This window comes from Triturus cristatus, chromosome 1_2 (genome assembly GCF_964204655.1).
Source record: "Triturus cristatus chromosome 1_2, aTriCri1.1, whole genome shotgun sequence".
NCBI classification, from domain to species: Eukaryota; Metazoa; Chordata; class Amphibia; order Caudata; family Salamandridae; genus Triturus; species Triturus cristatus.
The window spans coordinates 94,727,679-94,745,440 of NC_140580.1; positions in this window are offsets into that span (position 1 = coordinate 94,727,679).

Here is a 17,762-nt window from a genome sequence, read left to right on the forward strand (position 1 = left end):
ATGCTTAGAGTGTTGATTGTTGGCCACAGCTATGTCTATTGTGCTAAAGAGGCTGCAAAAAAGAGAGTCATTGACAGGGACTTGGATATGCCAAATGTGGCGATTACCTGGCTTGGCCAGAGTGGGTTAAAGTTTCATCACTTGCTGACTGTGGTTAAAACCATTGTGGACTGATGAGCTCCTCACCTCATGATTGTGCATTGTGGTGGAAATGACCTAGGCACATTAACTGGGGCAGGGCGGAAAATCCTAATTAAGGATACTTTGCAGAACTGATTTCACTTTTCCCTCACACTGTTCATTTCATTTCATTTCATTTTTGTGTACTCCAATATATGTCAAAGACAGAAATGGATGTGGTCAAATCAATTCTGTCCACAGATTGACAAATCCAGGAAACATATTAATAAAACTGATTCTTCATTCCTCAGAGACCATCGCATATCTGTAATGACAATCTCTGTTTTGACAAGAATGAAATCTACAGAACTGATGGAATGCACTTTACAGATGGAGGTAATTGGGTATTTCTATGTGACCTGAAGCTCTGCATTCAGACATATGTGTAGCTAGAACATACTCAAAATGAACCCCAAAGGCTCTTACCAGAGCCACCCAGTACCCCAAATATATATAAGAAAATCCTTACAGAAATCTCTGTCTTATTTTAGGTTTAAAATTATTCATTAATACGGTGCAAATATGCAAAGCAAAAGCAGCCATTCAATGGCCAACAACACTTCTAAAAATGTTAAATCTAATATGCATTTTAAAATGATATATATGACTGAATGGATGAATAACAGTGAACACTAATTACTGATTGGGTGCATCAGTGCAAGTGTAAGCAATTGAATGACTGTATCAGTATGTGTATGAATCAATCAATAGATATATACATTTGTCTATGAGGAGGTTATTGCGTACATCAGTCCATATATGTGTAATTAAAGGCTGGATCACTGCATGTAGGAGTGACTAATTAAGTACATCAGTGCACATTTTTCTGAGTAAATGTGTGCAAGAGTGCATAGGTCAGTCTCTCCATCAGTGTCTCACTGAGTGCATCAGTGTCTCAGTGCTCCTGTGACTGGCTCGGTGCAACAGTGACCGACTGGGTCTGTGAATGGGTGTGTTAGTATCTAACTGAGACTGTCAGTGAGTGTCAGGCTTGTAGTTCATCTGTGAGTCACTGAGTATCTGAGTGGGTTTGTCACTTGGTATCTGAGTGTTCGAGTGCGTCCTTAAGTGGGTGCATCAGTGTCTGAGTGAGTCTGTGAAGGGATGGTTTAGTATCTGACTGGGTCCACTTTTGAATGCATTTATAACTAAAGAAGTCAGTGTAACATTTTTGTTGTCGCCGATATTTGAAAATGCGTCTGTCTCTGACTAGGTTTGGGAGCAAGTGAATGAGTGTCTCAGTACCTCTCTGAAGGGATGCGTCAGTGTCTGGGTGAGTCTGTGAGTGGATGCATCAGTGTCAGAGTGGGTCTGTGACTGGGTGCACCAGTCTCTGAGTGAATCTAGAAGACAGTCCATCAGTATCTGAGTGAGTCTATGATTGGGTACATGAGTGACTGACTGGGCTTGTGAGTTGGTGTGTGAGTGGGTGTGTCAGTGTCCAATTGGGAGTGTGAGTGGGTTTGTCAGTGTTTGAATCAATATGTGGGTGGATATGCTAGTGTCTGAGTGGGTCTGTCATTGGGAGCGTCAATCTCAGAGCATGTGTGTCACTGGATGTGTCAGTCTCTGGCAGGGACTTGCATTTTAATACATATCAAAAGGACTCACTCAACTTTTTTTGTCGCTGATGTTCACGACATTGTCATGAAGGTGATCACCATTTCCCCACGACAGTACACGGGGGCTGTGCTGGTGGTTGCAGCATCATTGTGAATATCGCGCATGATTAAAAAAATTAATTTTGGACTCATAACGTGTGTCACTAACTTATGTATATTGATTTTTATTTCTCAAACACGGGTCAGAGTACCTCCACCCTGACCCCTTATGATAGCTTTCACAGAAATGTTCAGCCCCGAGAATCGTTCCCGATCGATAGAATGACGTCCACAACTTTCTGTTCAGGTTGCGGTCAGCCAATCACAGCATTCCTGTTGATGCGAGCATTTGCGATTAATCACGAAATCGCCATGAAATAGCCATGGCCAGACATGTCACTATAATTTTCAACGCACATTTTTCAAGAACCTCTGAACGGATTTGAACCAAATAACAAAAAGCACAATCTGTCTGACAATACCTAGCTTTCTGCCAAATGTGGTGCAATTCCATTTAGTGGTTCAGGCTGTAGTCGTGTTGACAGGTTCCTATGGGAATTATCATTGCAAATGCACCCTTTTTTCAACCCCATTTTTCTCAGCCCCCACTTCACAAATCCCCCTGAAACTTTCCATGTGCAACAAGAATCACAGAGCCCTTTTTGGAAAAATGTTGTGGAGATTCGTCAAACGGCGCCAAATCAATATCGGCTCGAAAACGAGAGCACTCACGGAAAATCGTAGCAAAGTGCTTTTAATGTGGGAGACTTTAGATTTATTTTTTTTATCAGCATGAAACATTTAATAAATTGGCAATGACCCATGGGAAGTCCGGCAACAAGTTCCAAAGATCTCCAAGGTTACACAAATGATTACATTCTTCTACACTATCAGTGCAACACGTTATTATTCCACAGCCAATCAGAGGCAGTCCTGCTGCAATATTTTATAAGACAATTGTAGGACAAGCATTACTGCAACATGCACTGTGTACACACTGATTACACGTCATACTGATTATCATTGGTGGTATCAATTTATGTTCTGAGTGTGTCACTCTACTGATCAAATTCCAGTAAATCCCACCTGACCCCATGTACTAGGTCATAGGCCTGCTTCTTGTAAAGGCTCTTTTTGTTAACTTGCAAGTTCCCTTTTCTCACCTAATTTTCACAGTATTGTGTTCTATTGCCAACCTCCATTTCTGCTCAGCCTTGCATAATACTATTTTGCAAGCATGCAAAGCAACCATACATGTTCTGTTCTATGCTTTTACCACAGTTTAACTATTTTGCATGCATTGCTGCTTCCTCTGGAGCTCAAGCTGCAATGATCACACAACAGCAGCACTTTAATTTTCAACTTCAATAGGTCTCTAGCTTCACTTCATACCACAGGTCGCAACAGTTGGTTCACAATGGCCCAATTAGGTTTGTAGCACTCAAATACAGTTTGAAGCTCTTCCCAGAACTTCACTGAATTTTCGCAGCTGTTGGGGAATTTTTTCTTAATATTCACAAGGTCTGCAGGGGGATCAGTAATATAATATCATTGAAAACAATACAGATTCACAAAAATCTCTCAAAAAATATTATTTACAAAAATACTGCCATCTATACTTAATTCACAAAAACACAAATATCGATGGCCAAAATATCATTGTTAAAAATATCTATTTCTACTAATATCAAATCCACAAATATTGGAAACAAAACTATTGGGACCTTTATATAACTATATATACTGAAGGCAGTTCTGAAGCAGAATGGAGAAATAAATAAAGAGCTGACTTATCTAATAACGCAACTATGACTTTGGGCGTTTCAGCTGAGGCAGCAGGTGGCTGCTCCAGGGTAGTGCTGACCCAGGAAAGCTTGCTTGCTTTCGGACGACTGGTCGTGGCTGTGCTGGATCACTCCGGTTGTGGTCTTTGACAAGATCACCCTGTGGCAGCAAGGATGGGCCCTAAGGTGGTAGGAGCCGCACAGAAGGGGAAGGGTGTCCTCCTCCCTTGGTGACCCTGCCCAGGTCCCGTGGATTGTGGAACGGAGGTTGCGGGGGAGCCAATGCCGTGGCAGAACAGGAGACACGTATTACCGGCGTCGAAGGTGGAGACTGCTCTGGAAAGGAGGGGGAGAGGTGGGGCAGCCTCTAGCCAGCACCTGGCCATCTTGACAGTGCTGGAGCTGCTGTGAGGTCAGGCAGGGAAGTAAGGAGACTCAATGCACCAAGAAGCGATTGGAAATGGTCAGCTCGATGATACATCAGAGAAATTGTCGCCATTAACAGCAGAACCTAAAGCATTGAATGGCAAGATAACCCCACTCAGCACGGACAAGACTTCTGTAGAGATCAGGACTCCCCCTCTTCAGGACAGAGGTATGGCGGTATCAGCTTCTCATCTCTCAATTTCAATAAATAAGGTGAAAGATTGTGTTGGCATATCCGCATTAGCTCAAACTGAGCCATATAATGATTTTTTAAATGTTTTTTTATAAATGTTTTTATTGGCATTTTCATATTTCAAAAGACAGATTGGGTTAAGATACAAGTAATTTGACTTCATTTCGTACATATTACATCATTGGATATTGCTATCCTCGCATTAAGTAGACATGTATCTTGTCTTTATTCAGGTCTTGCGCCATACAAATCTTATGTAGAAACGGGATGCGAAACTGGGATAACGTTCATGGAATCCAGGGTAAATAAATCGGATGAGGTGTCAAGGTTGGTGCACATCTCACTGGTTGGTATATCTGAGTGCTGCTAGGGGGTGGAGAGTGGTGGATCCAGCCCTTATGTCTTGTCTTCGAGTCCTGTGAGGTTCGTGGTGGAAATATCGGGAAATGTTACGTATTTGCTGTAAGAGGAGAGTTGGCATGTGTGCTTTCGGCTGGGGCTTGTGAATGCGGGTCCATTGGGATGTGTGGAGAACCGACTGGGTCGTCGTGTGTTGGTGGCTGCTTGAATTGGTGTAGTAATAAGGTCCTCTCCATAGAGATGGGGTGCTTACGTATCCCCTTCACCTCCTCCTCCCTTAATGTGTCTTCCTCTGCCGTCGCCCATTTGTGTACTGCTCCCACCCATGCCGCAATCGGGGGACCCGTGGGGGATAGCCTGTGCATAGCTATACTTCTTTTAGCCAGTAAAATTGCCAGTGAGATGAAGCGGAGTGAGACTTTGTGTTGCTTCTGTCTCCGTAAGATACCCAATGCACAGGCTTCCCCGCTGTTTAGGTGTGTAAGCCCCGTGAGATCTCTGAGTGTCCTGTGAACAGTGTTCCAATACGGCTGTAGTGTGGGGCAACTCCAGAACATGTGGTAGAAGTCTGCTTCCCGTGATCGGCATCTGGGGCAGAGGAACTGGGTGTCTGGGTAGAATCTTTGGAGGCGTGCTGGCGTTTGATACGCCCTGTGTAGGATATAAAATTGTATATTTTTAAAACGTGCATTTCTGGACACCTTCTTGGGGTATTCGAGGGCCATCTCCCACTCTTTCTCGTGTATTTGGCGCCCTAGTTCCTCCTCCCAAGTGGCTCGCAGGGCCTCCAGGGGCTTTTTTGTGAGCTCCTGAATGGCTTTATAGAGCCAGGTGGTCAGGTGTCGCCCCACTCCCATGTGTATGATCGTGTGAATGACCGGGTGTGTTGCTGGCTCTCCCGTAGATAGGTTGTGGTATGATCGATAGGTTTCTAGGAGTTGGCAGTGTAGTAGGAACAGGCCAGGGGGGAGTTCATAGTCATCCATAAGCTGGTGGTATTGTCTGAGCTGACCGTCCTCAAGCAGAGACTCTATTTCGGTTAGGTCGTGGTCTGTCCGTGTGTGTAGCATGTTAGTTGTGTAAAATTTCTCTTGTTTGGGTCAGCCGACTAGAGGCAGCAAGGGGGAGTACGGAGGCGTCCCTGTCGAAATACGGTGTATCCGTTGCATGCATTTGCACGCCACTGCTACTTGTATGGGGTATGTACGCCTCGGTTTAGTATCTGGCAGTAGCAGGCGGCGGAGTTCTAGGATGGGTACCCGACCGGTCCCTGTATATGTCTCACCTATGTGTCTGCCTGCCATCCAGTAGGATAGCCTGGGAGACTTTAGATAATGATTGTTGAATAATTATGACTGACCGTTTCCATGCAATTATGGGATATTGAGTTGATATAAATGATACATTTTTCTGGAATTTTTTAGCCATCCCCGCATGTGACTTTATTTTGCTCCCTAAAGATTGTATAATAAGTTTTCCACTGTGTATGTGTCTTTTATTATTATTTGTTTGTGATCAAAACATTCTACAAGATGGCTGCTGCTATTTTCTAAACTGCGAAAAACACTTAGGCCATCTTCACTTTTGATGATTTTCACGTCATGCACTTTTCATTTGAAATAGTTTTGTGAACAGATACTAACTGACATCGACAAAGGCGTAGTGCCGAAACACATCTGTCAGTGCTGGGAGGTCTGCACATTAAAAGCACTTTGCTACCATTTTCCGTGAGTGCTCAGGATTATTTTGTCTGCTACCGTGGATGTCCACTTAGCGGCTCACCACCGCTGGAGATTTGCACCCATGTTGTGCGGTGCGGCGCCGGTGACTCATTGTATTTGGAATAAATATACATACATATATATATATATATGCAGGAACTTCGTCACAACATCAGAGCTTTGCAGAAAGGACGAAGCGGACCCAATAATTCAGTGCAAGTAAGTTTTCTAATCCAAAAGTGTGTCGTGCACCGCCATGACGCGTTACGGCCTCAGAAAGGCCTTGATCACATGACGCTAGTACAGGCAGCCAAAGATTTTAAAGTGACATAGTGCAAACCACGTGACCAATGGGCCAATAGACATAGAAAACATGTTTCCAATAGCACCTTAAAATGCTAAAATACACGGTTCTCAATTGCGGACTGGTTAAAATACATTTACAATAAATTGCATTAGTGCAAGTACCACGCAAGAGTGCAAAATCTGAAATTGTGCAAACTTTAGCAAAAGAACGATATTCGCCATAAATGGGCAATGAACATTGAAAGTGCAGCAGATGCAAGAATTCCCCTGCCAATAAATACAGGGTAATTCATAAGTGTCTACCCCTGTACTGGTGCAAAGCTTTATAAATGTGCAAATTATGCAAGTGCAACATTCAGCAAAGCCATTCATAAATATGCCAGTCAGGACTGTCAAACGGACCCATCTTAGCTTTTAATCCGAAAGTGCGATTCACGCCACAATAGCATGTTACCAAAACTGCTCATCATTGGTTTAATTCAACTGCTAACCACAATATTATATTGCACCCACCCGCCTAAACTAAATGCTAAGTCTAACCCATGAGAATCCTGTAGATAAGTACAAATACATGTTGAAAATTAGTCTAGTCTGCCCTAATTGGTCACCACCATAAAAAACAAGAGGAGGATTATGGTCAAAAAGAGGGAAAAAGAATGAAAGGTTTGTTTAAAACCTAAAAATACATATATAAATATGATAAGACCCTAATTAGAGCTCAGATTGTCATATGAGGTCTAATTTATAGGTGTAAAGATGTAAAGCTTGTTATTGTTAACCTGCCAATAGTCAACCCTGTTATGTCACTATCTACAGCCATGTAAAGAGATCTTCACCCGAGTTCAATCCGTTTGGGGCTTTGGAATCTAGCTCGAGAATGTACTTCGTTTCAAGCTGTCTAAGCTGTGCTTCGCGGTCACCCCTGCGGCGCAATTGTGGGACCATGTCCACCACAAAAAAGCTTAAAAAATCTAGACAGCTGCCATGCGTCTCTTTAAAATGTCTTGCGACTGGATAGGTGGCATTGTTGTTGTTAATGGCCCTCATGTGCTGGAGTATACGTTTGTGAACCTGCAACTTGGTACTGCCAACATATTGCACGCCACACGTACACTCCAGCACATATACCGCAAATTCAGATTTACATGTCAATTTTTTAGAAATTAGCACAGGAACATCGCTGAAAGGAGTTTTGTACGTTGTCCTATTCCTACCTAGTTTACAGGCTTTGCATGAAGCACATTTATTAAAGCCTTTGGTAGTTTGCAACCAGGTACTGTTGATACAGATTTCAGGGCTGCTTTTAACAAGCATGTCATTCATAGACCGCGCCCTGTGGAATGTTATCTCTGGATTTTTAGTTAAGAGATGACCAATGATAGAATCATTCTGAACAACCGGCCAGTTCTTGTTAAAGATCATGCGCAGTTGTTTGTGTTGGCGACTATAGGTGGTTATCAGTCTGGGCGGTTCTATAGTTGCTGTGGGCAGTACCAGGGGGCTGGTTTGATCACTGGCCAAACCAAGGGGCATAGTTATAATAACTGACGCATCCCTGCATATCATTAGGGATGCGCCAGTTATTTTGCGCCCCAGCTCCGCCATCATGGATGCGCCGCATTTATAATGCGGCGCACCATGGGGCAAAAACGGCACAGATGCGTCACGCATCTGTGCCGTAAAAGTGGCGCATTGCTGGAGTTGCGTCGCAAGCGCGACGCAGCTCCAGCAAGGCTCGGGGGTGCCCTATCTGCACAATGCTGCATCAATCCTTACGCCTGCTTCAAGCAGGCGCAGGGTTTTGACGCAGCATGGGCTCAAAAGTGACTGAGTGAAATCTTGTAGATTTCACTCAGCCACTTTTAGGAGGCGTTCCTGCGCCGGAACGCCCCCACCTGCCCTGGAATACCTACATGTGGCGCAGGGCTTTACAACGTGACGCATCTCCCAGATGCGTCACGTTATAAATACCCCGCACCATGGCGCAGGATTTGCGCCGCTGCTGCGTCACAAAAGTGACGCAACGGCTGCGTAAATGAGGCACAAGGGCTTCATAAATCTGCCCCCAAGGGTAGATAAGCGGGGGATAGAGTTCGCTTTCCTGATTGCTATATCAATCACCTCTGCCGAGTAACCTCTGTCCAAAAACCTTGCCCTACTTGATACCTGTGCCGCTTTGCATTCCGATTTCATGCTACAAATACGTCTGATGCGCAGCATCTCCCCATAGGGGATACTGCGTATCAGGTGATCTGGATGGTGACTGGTAGCGTGTAGAACCGTATTTCCCGCCGTTGTTTTGCGGTGCAACCGAGTCTCCAGGCTGTTATTACTGATGTAAACCTCTACATCTAGAAAGTTTACAGAAGAACTGCTCACGTGACCTGTGAATTCGAGGTTAAGGGTATTTACATTAATATCCTCAATAAACAGTTTGGCTGATGACTCTGATCCATGCCAGATGAAAAATAAATCATCAATGTAGCGGTGCCATGCTACAATATGATTTGTGAGGATGTGTCCAAACTGGGCCTTGAGGACTTGCTCCTCCCATAAACCCATATGGAGGCAAGCATGACTAGGGGAGAAGCAAGCCCCCATAGCCACGCCCCGCATCTGCTGAAACACCTGACTTTGAAACAGAAAGTAATTATGATGTAGACAAGAGTGAATCATATCCACTAACATTCTATTATGTTGCAGCATATTCATAGGTCTGGTACGTAAGAAGTATTCCACTGCTCTAATACCATCTAGATGGTGTATGCTGGTATACAGAGCAGTGACATCCAAAGTAACCAACAAACAGTCATCTTGCCAAGATACTGATTCTAACTTTCTTAAAAAATCCCCAGGATCCTGTAAATAAGATGGTAACTTTTTGACATGTTCCTGGAGAAAAAAATCAATATAACGTGAAGTGTTCTCCATGATACTGTTCTTTGCTGAAATAATCGGTCTTCCCGGGGGTTTCTCAGAGTTTTTATGAACCTTAGGGATCAAGTAAAAAACAGGAATGACTGGATGATTAGTTTTTAAGAACTTGAACTCATCACTACTCAATAAACTTGCACTTTTCCAGGACAGTAATTTGATATTGAAATTGTTCCAGGCTGATTTGGCTGTTTGCCAATCACTGCGTCGATTGCATTGCCGATCACTCAAATGTTGCAATGCCTCTTCCATGTACATGGACCTAGGCCACAACACAATGTTGCCCCCTTTATCCGATTGTCGTATTATCACATTATTGCTGCTTTGTAACTTCTTCATCAGGCTCCCATAGCATTTGTTCTGTTTGTGACACTTCTTTTGGGCCTGCTCAGTTACTGTGTGCAATCTCTTAAATTGGGCAGTCACTAAATCATTATACACATCGATAATGTCGTGCAGCAAAATAGGATTAAAGGTGGACTTAGGTTTGAAGCCTGTTAGGCCTGGCATGTCTACTCTTGGTTGAATGCCCATATCTGGGATTGTCTCATCAAGTGTGCCTTCTCTATGCAGATCCTGCAGATCACAAAGCAGTTCATATTCGCCCACAGAGATAGACGGCGATCCAGTACTGGACATTAAAGTTTGCTCCTGTCCTGTATTGTGTTTGGTCTTGTTCAATAGGTGGAATTTGCGCAGTTTGAGTTTGCGGATATATTTGTAGAAGTCAATGCGAGTGCGTGCATAGTTAAAGTTGTTTGGAGGACAATATGATAGCCCCAGTGATAGGATGTTGGTTTCACTCGCGGTGAGGTGCATATCAGTAAGATTGATGATGGAAAGGGATTCACTGGACGAGCGGCTCATTTGCGATTCCATTTTCTTTGTGGTTTTTTGTGGTTTGCCTTGCCGTTGCTGTTTGCTTTTATGGCAACGTCTGCGTTCCCGACGCTTGATGTTTGCTCTTTGTCTTGTTTGCGATTCGGAGCCCGGGAACTTAATGTTTGTCTGCGATCTTGTCGCAGACAGTCTACCTCCTGGGCCAGTGAGAATTTGATAAACCCCAATCGAGGGTTGATCGCGGCCTGATCGTTTTCGGACTCGCTGCCTGGTGCTGAGCTCAGGTCTGACAAAGAGGTTGATGCTTGCAATATATCTTCCACATTGAGACTACTAGATTGTACTTGTGCTGTAGTTTTGGTTTTCTTTAAGGAATCGTATTTTCTTGCAAATGTAAATATCTGACCGTTCTGGTAATCCAGTTTATCCCTTTGGAATTTGAACGCTTTGCGTTTCTTGATAATATATTCTTCCTTAGACAATCTTACATGCATCTCTTCCCGATATTTTTTCTCCAATTCAGATTAACCATTCTTAACTGCTTTAGCTATTTTCTCATTCAAGTCATTAATTTTCGCTTGTAAGGCAGCCCTGTCGCTATCCGCATATTTCACCAGAATTCTTAGTAAGCGACATGATGAATCAAGATCACATTCTGCCCAATAGCATATTCGGATCTGGATTCTCATAGCTTGGAGCTAGCATAATGCGGAGGCCACGTGGAATTCTGCCCACCTCCAAATAGCGAGAAAGGGACTTGTGTTCCCACCATTTTGACTGTTCTGACCGCATTGCCTTCTCCAATTGTTTAAATATATCCTTGAGTTCAGAGTCACCAGATCTATTTCTAATCAAGTTCACATTGGCATTAAGTAATTCATCGATGACTGGTGAGTCATCGAACATCTCAACCGCCGCCTCCTCGCGGCTCCTGACAGCGTCGGCGGCCATGGCACACTAAATATTTTTTGGAAAGTTAATTGCGAGCGCTTACAAGAAAACAAACTGAATAGTTTTTATCTGTTGCGCTACACACACTCCTTCACCGGAAAATCCCACCAAAGCTCCTACCTGCAAGCCTTTCAGGATTTGACTCAATCACGGCCGTGAGAGTTCTCCGCCCGCAGCTTGCAGTCGAAGTAGGTCTGGCTGTCCGGGGGCCGCCGCGGCTGATCCACACAGGAACAAAAGGATGCTTCCGGGTGAGCGGAGGCTGGCTGCCTGCCGTTCGGCCCGTGCGAAGGAGGTGTCCGCTTAACACCGGGGAAGCGAATCGGTGTAAATATGCAGGAACTTCGTCACAACATCAGAGCTTTGCAGAAAGGATGAAGCGGACCCAATAATTCAGTGCAAGTACGTTTTTTAATCCAAAAGTGTGTCGTGCACCGCCATGACGCGTTTCGGCCTCAGAGATTCAAAGAGAGAGGTTACCCTAACTGGGTACTTAAGAAGGCTAAAGAGAAAGTAGACAAAGTGAACAGAACGGATATGTTGACAGACAAACCTGATCTGATTGACAAAAATGAAATAGGTGACACTAGGATCATACTTACTTACCACTCTAACACCAATGACATTAGACGTATTATAGCAAAGAATTGGAACACACTCAGAAATGATAACATCATTGGTTGTACCATACAAGAAAGACCGAGTATCACTTTTAAAAGAAGCAGGAACATGAGTGACTATCTTGTACACAGTGATATTACCAGACGTACGAGCAACAGAGATCATAACTTACAGGGATTTTTTCCCTGTGGTCACTGCAAAGCATGTAAGAATAGTAGATTTTGTAAAGAAGTTACTATTGGCAGATATAAGAAAACTATCACACAATTTGTTACATGCAGCACTACCTTTGTGATCTATGGTATCATGTGTCCTTGTAAACTATGGTATATTGGCAGTACTACCCTAATGGCCAAAAAGCGCATATTGGAACACATGCGAGCCATTACCAATAAGGACCACAGATATTATTTAATATGTACAAAGATCCCTACATCTTTCGTGGTCTTTGGTTTTTAATTTTTGCAATATATTTGTTTCTGTGTTACAGGAGGAAAGGAAGGGACCCTTATCTACAGACTTCACTTAACAGCACGAGCACGGGTCACCTACCCTTTTCTTCGTTGTGCACTACATTGGTTGGTAATGTCACTTGATCTGATTCATTGTGTAAAGCGGATTTCCTCCATGTTTTGATTAATTCAATTGTATTTACATTTTGGGAGACAATTGTATGAAAACTCTAACTCTATTTTGCGAGAGCCTGGGCTATGACACTTGTCATTTATGAATGTTGCTCTCGGCGGATCGTCATAGGTATTGATATGACTTTCACGAACAACTGAGTGGTGGCAAACGATAGGTAACTCATCTCACTTGAGACATATATTACTGTAATACTGTTGTGCTGACATGCATTTTGCTATGTTAACCGAGTTACCAATACCCCAATTTGCGATTCTGTGCCACCTTTAATAATGTATAGGTTGGATATATTTGTTTTATCCTTACGCGCATTAGGCATTTAGACAGTAGAGTATGGCCATTGATGCCTGTGGACATACTTTCACCGCACCCAAAACTATGGGACTGCTTGCAATCCATTAGGATTCACTGTGCGGTGGGTCTGTGAAGTTTATGCATTGAGGCTTCTGATTGGTGAACAGTTTTATTTAACATTACCACAGACCTACGGAATGCATGATTTATATGAATGTGTGTATTTATTTTGTCATATTGCGCTATATTTGGGTGTCTTTTTCTGCTTATATTTCATAAGCTGGGAGTATTTCCGTTGTTTAATATTGTCTTGAATATATTTTTAGACATTACAATATGGCTGCCAAATCCTTGCCGGTAAAACACTTCCTGTATCAGATATCAGGTGACTTTATTTAACCAACCATGTTTTCACTGCAAATTACATGTGACCAAGACTACGGCGGTAGTCGAAACGCGTCATGTAATAAACGCTTTAACCGAACTATGAAGACCTGATTCCTTTATCCTGAGAGTGCATTTACTTTGGATTTGTATCATTGATATATATATATATATATATATATATATATATATATATATATATATATATATATATATATATATATATATATATATATATATATATATATATATATATATATATATTACCTACTGGCGGTCGCCAGTAGGTAGTTATAGTTAGGACCACGTTTCCATAGGAAATCCGCAACATTCTATTTTGAATAACTTTTGCGCCGGTCGACGAATCCTCGCGAAATTTTCAAAATAAGTGGGGCACTACGCTCCGCTCCTACCCTGAAAGTCTCGGGGGGATTCGTCAAGCGGGGGCTGAGATAAAAGGGGGGTCCCAAAACGCGTTTTTCCCATGCATTTTTCCATAGGACCTTTAGACACAGCTACAGCCCGAACGGCTCAACAGAATTACTTGAAATTTGGCAGAGAGGTAGTCCTCAGGTCAAGGAAGTGCCTTTTGTAGGTTTGGTGTAAGTCTGTTCAGTAGATTCTGAGAAAATAGCCTTTAAATCAATATATATATCTGAGCCAGCTTACGGTGCGCTTACGGTGCGCTTACCGTACGCGTACGGTGACGTGCGCGAGCGCGATTCTGATTGGCTCTTAGATCTTAGTAAACATTCGAATCGGCCGAAACCAGGAAGCGGCGGCCGCCATTTTCTCTCTCGCACTCTGAGTGGGGCAGCATAAATGAAGCCCAAAAATGTGTAAAGGGGCAGTATATTGAGATAATAATCACCCAGCAATGATATACGGGCCCCCAAACAACCCACAAGGCCAAAAAATATATATTTTTTTTTTTCGATAAATCGCCGATTACGCTTACCGTACGCGTACGGTAAAAAATTTTTTAAAAAAAAAAGTATCCACACTCTCCTCACCCCATGTGCAAATGGTGCCCGAAGGGCACCATTTGTGCATGGCTTATCAATCAAATGAAAACAATAAACAAAACATTTCACAACGATGCGCATAGTATGTCCCCCATGTACGCACGGTGCGCAAAGCATAATGTGGGCACGCGGTGCGCGCAGCGCACCGCGTGACCACCGTGCGTGCATGGCACTAACTGCGTAAAGTGGGCGCGCGGTGCGCGAAGCGCACCGTGTGCTCACTGTGCGCGCACGGTGCGTGAAGCGCACCGTGCGCGCACGGAACGAACTGCGTTAACTGGGCGCGCACGCCACGAATGGCGTAAAGTAAGTTAGCATTTAAAAAACCGTACAAATTCACTGAAAAAACCATAGGTTTCACACACGTTATAGTTAGGAATTAGCATTTAAAAAACCTTGCAAATTCACTGAAAAAACCATAGGTTTCACACATGTTATAGTTAGCTGTAGATTTTACTGATAAAAAACCAATGAAATTCCCCCGTTATAGTTACTGTAGGCAACTATAACTCACGCGACCGTAATCCTCTGCTGATGACATATGTGTCTTTATGAAAAAAAAATATTTGTAATATATGTATAGCTAAAATTTAATGGAAGAAGACATGGGCAAATAAGTGTCTAAATACAGTATTAGCATCAGCAGAGGATTACGGTCGCGTGAGTTATAGTTGCCTACAGTAACTATAACGGGGGAATTTCATTGGTTTTTTATCAGTAAAATCTACAGCTAACTATAACATGTGTGAAACCTATGGTTTTTTCAGTGAATATATATATATATATATATATATATATATATATATATATATATATATATATATATATATATATATATATATATATATATATATATATATATATATATATATAAAACACACATTACCCAGTGGTTAGTTATAGTTAGGACAATGTTTCCATAGGAAAAGCATTTTCTGTTTTGTTTATAAATTGTTTAAACATTCCAAAAAACACAGAAAGCTAGATCTTGGTCCAGAAAGCGTGCTTCTTGTGATTTGGTGTAAATCCATTCGGTAGTTTTTGAATAATTAAGGCCTGGAGTGGTAAATGGCTTTTGTCATTTTACAGCTTGGCAAGGACAGCACTGTGCTACTCCTATGCTCAAAGACTTTGCTGTAGAACTGGTAAAAGACTTTGGGGCATATCATCAAGGCGGCGCTATGAAATTATCGCCGCTTTTGCGTCTGTTTTCGGGCAAAAAGCGGTGATAATGCCATCCCCTTATCAGCAAAGACACGCTATTGCGTGTTTTGCTGACTTAGAGCCCATTACAACAACACCTAGCTTTGCATCGCTAATGAGATGCAAAGTGGGCATTCCTTCCGAAAATAACTGGAGAGATGTCGCTAACTGACATTTCTCCAATCATCAATCGGCGCGCTAACAAGCATAGCGATAAGAAAAGTAGCGCTAACTGTGGTTATCGCTACTTTCCTTACGCCTGCTTTTAGTTTGACTCAGCCATGATATCCAATGGAAGGTGGATATCATGGTTAAGTATGCCGTGCCCTAGCAACAAGGTAGCGCCAAACGTTGTGCGATTATCGCTGGAATCCCAGCGATAATTGCACATTTGGCAGCTAACTCGGGTATTTTTATCGCTCTGGAGATAAGCATCGCTGATAGCACAATATCTCCGTGATAAAGACAAGCGATAGCCGGCGATAATTATCCTAGCGCTAAGTGCGCTTAGCGATAATTGATGATATGCCCCTTTGGCCATTTCTATCTCGGCGTGGATAGCACTGTGCTAATCCTATGCTTAAAGACTTTGATAGAAAAGCAGACATTTGAGGTGAGCAGATCTAGAGTGTCGCTGGTGTTGAGAGTGCTCTATACAGGAGCTGCTTTCCACCTAAACTGGAGAACTAACCAGAGTTCTCTGCTTCTTATATATATATATATTCACTGAAAAAACCATAGGTTTCACACATGTTATAGTTAGCTGGACATTTTACTGATAAAAAACCAATGAAATTCCCCCGTTATAGTTAGTGCAGGCAACTATAACTCACGCGACCGCAATCCTCTGCTGATGCTAATACTGTATTTAGACACTTATTTGCCCATGTCTTCTTCCATTAAATTTTAGCTATACATATATTACAAAAACAAAAGAATGGGTGTCAAGGGAAAGAACGCGCAACCTGCAAAATTCACACAATTTGTAACTTTGAAACCAAAACTTTCTTAGTACGGTGCTTTCAACTTGAGGATAGGCACCCTAATCCCCAAAACAACAATCAAAGATTGATTCACGTATTTTCTCTTGTCGAAGCACACGCAAATTAACCATCAACGTCTCCTGTTACAGTAACAAAACTAGATACACATTAATGTGGGCTTCTCTTCTTCCTTTTATTTTCAATTGAATCTTCAAACTTCTTTATTCATAAACATTCTTCCATTCCCAACGCGTTTCGTCGATAAGGGAATTAACCCATGCGACTTCCTCAGGGCTGGAAGTAATAAATAATATACATTGGAGTATAGAAACTCTCTCGTTTCATACCCAATAGCCCACATTACTTCAATGTGCAAAGGAAAAAAAAAAAACCATGCTGTGTGACTTCACACTATTATCATATTATCATATTTGCATATACTTGATTTATTAAACAAATTAACCCATTGATTGGATATCCACTCCAAATAGTCCTCCACCATTGTAACTGTGAACACTTAGCACTTTCATGATGGCACCATTCTCCCAACAGTGAACCATGTCCTCACATAGTTCGATAAAACCATATGCATCTTTATTAATCTTCCTTCACTATGTCCATTTTGCTATTTGTTGAATGTTTATGAATAAAGAAGTTTGAAGATTCAATTGAAAATAAAAGGAAGAAGAGAAGCCCACATTAATGTGTATCTAGTTTTGTTACTGTAACAGGAGACGTTGATGGTTAATTTGCGTGTGCTTCGACAAGAGAAAATATATACATATATTACAAATATTTTTTTTTCATAAAGACACATATGTCATCAGCAGAGGATTGCGGTTGCGTGAGTTATAGTTGCCTGCACTAACTATAACGGGGGAATTTCATTGGTTTTTTATCAGTAAAATGTCCAGCTAACTATAACATGTGTGAAACCTATGGTTTTTTCAGTGAATTTGCAAGGTTTTTTAAATGCTAATTCCTAACTATAACGTGTGTGAAACCTATGGTTTTTTCAGTGAATTTGTACGGTTTTTTAAATGCTAAGTTACTGTACGCCATTCGTGGCGTGCGCGCCCAGTTAACGCAGTTCGTTCCATGCGCGCACAGTGAGCACGCGGTGCAAGCTTACCGTAAGCGCACGGTAAGCGCACCGTAAGCTGCCACAGATATATATATTGATTTAAATGCTATTTTCTCAGGATCTACTGAACAGATTTACACCAAACCTACAAAAGGCACTTCCTTGACCTGAGGACTACCTCTCTGCCAAATTTCAAGTAACTCTGTTCAGCCGTTCGGGCTGTAGCT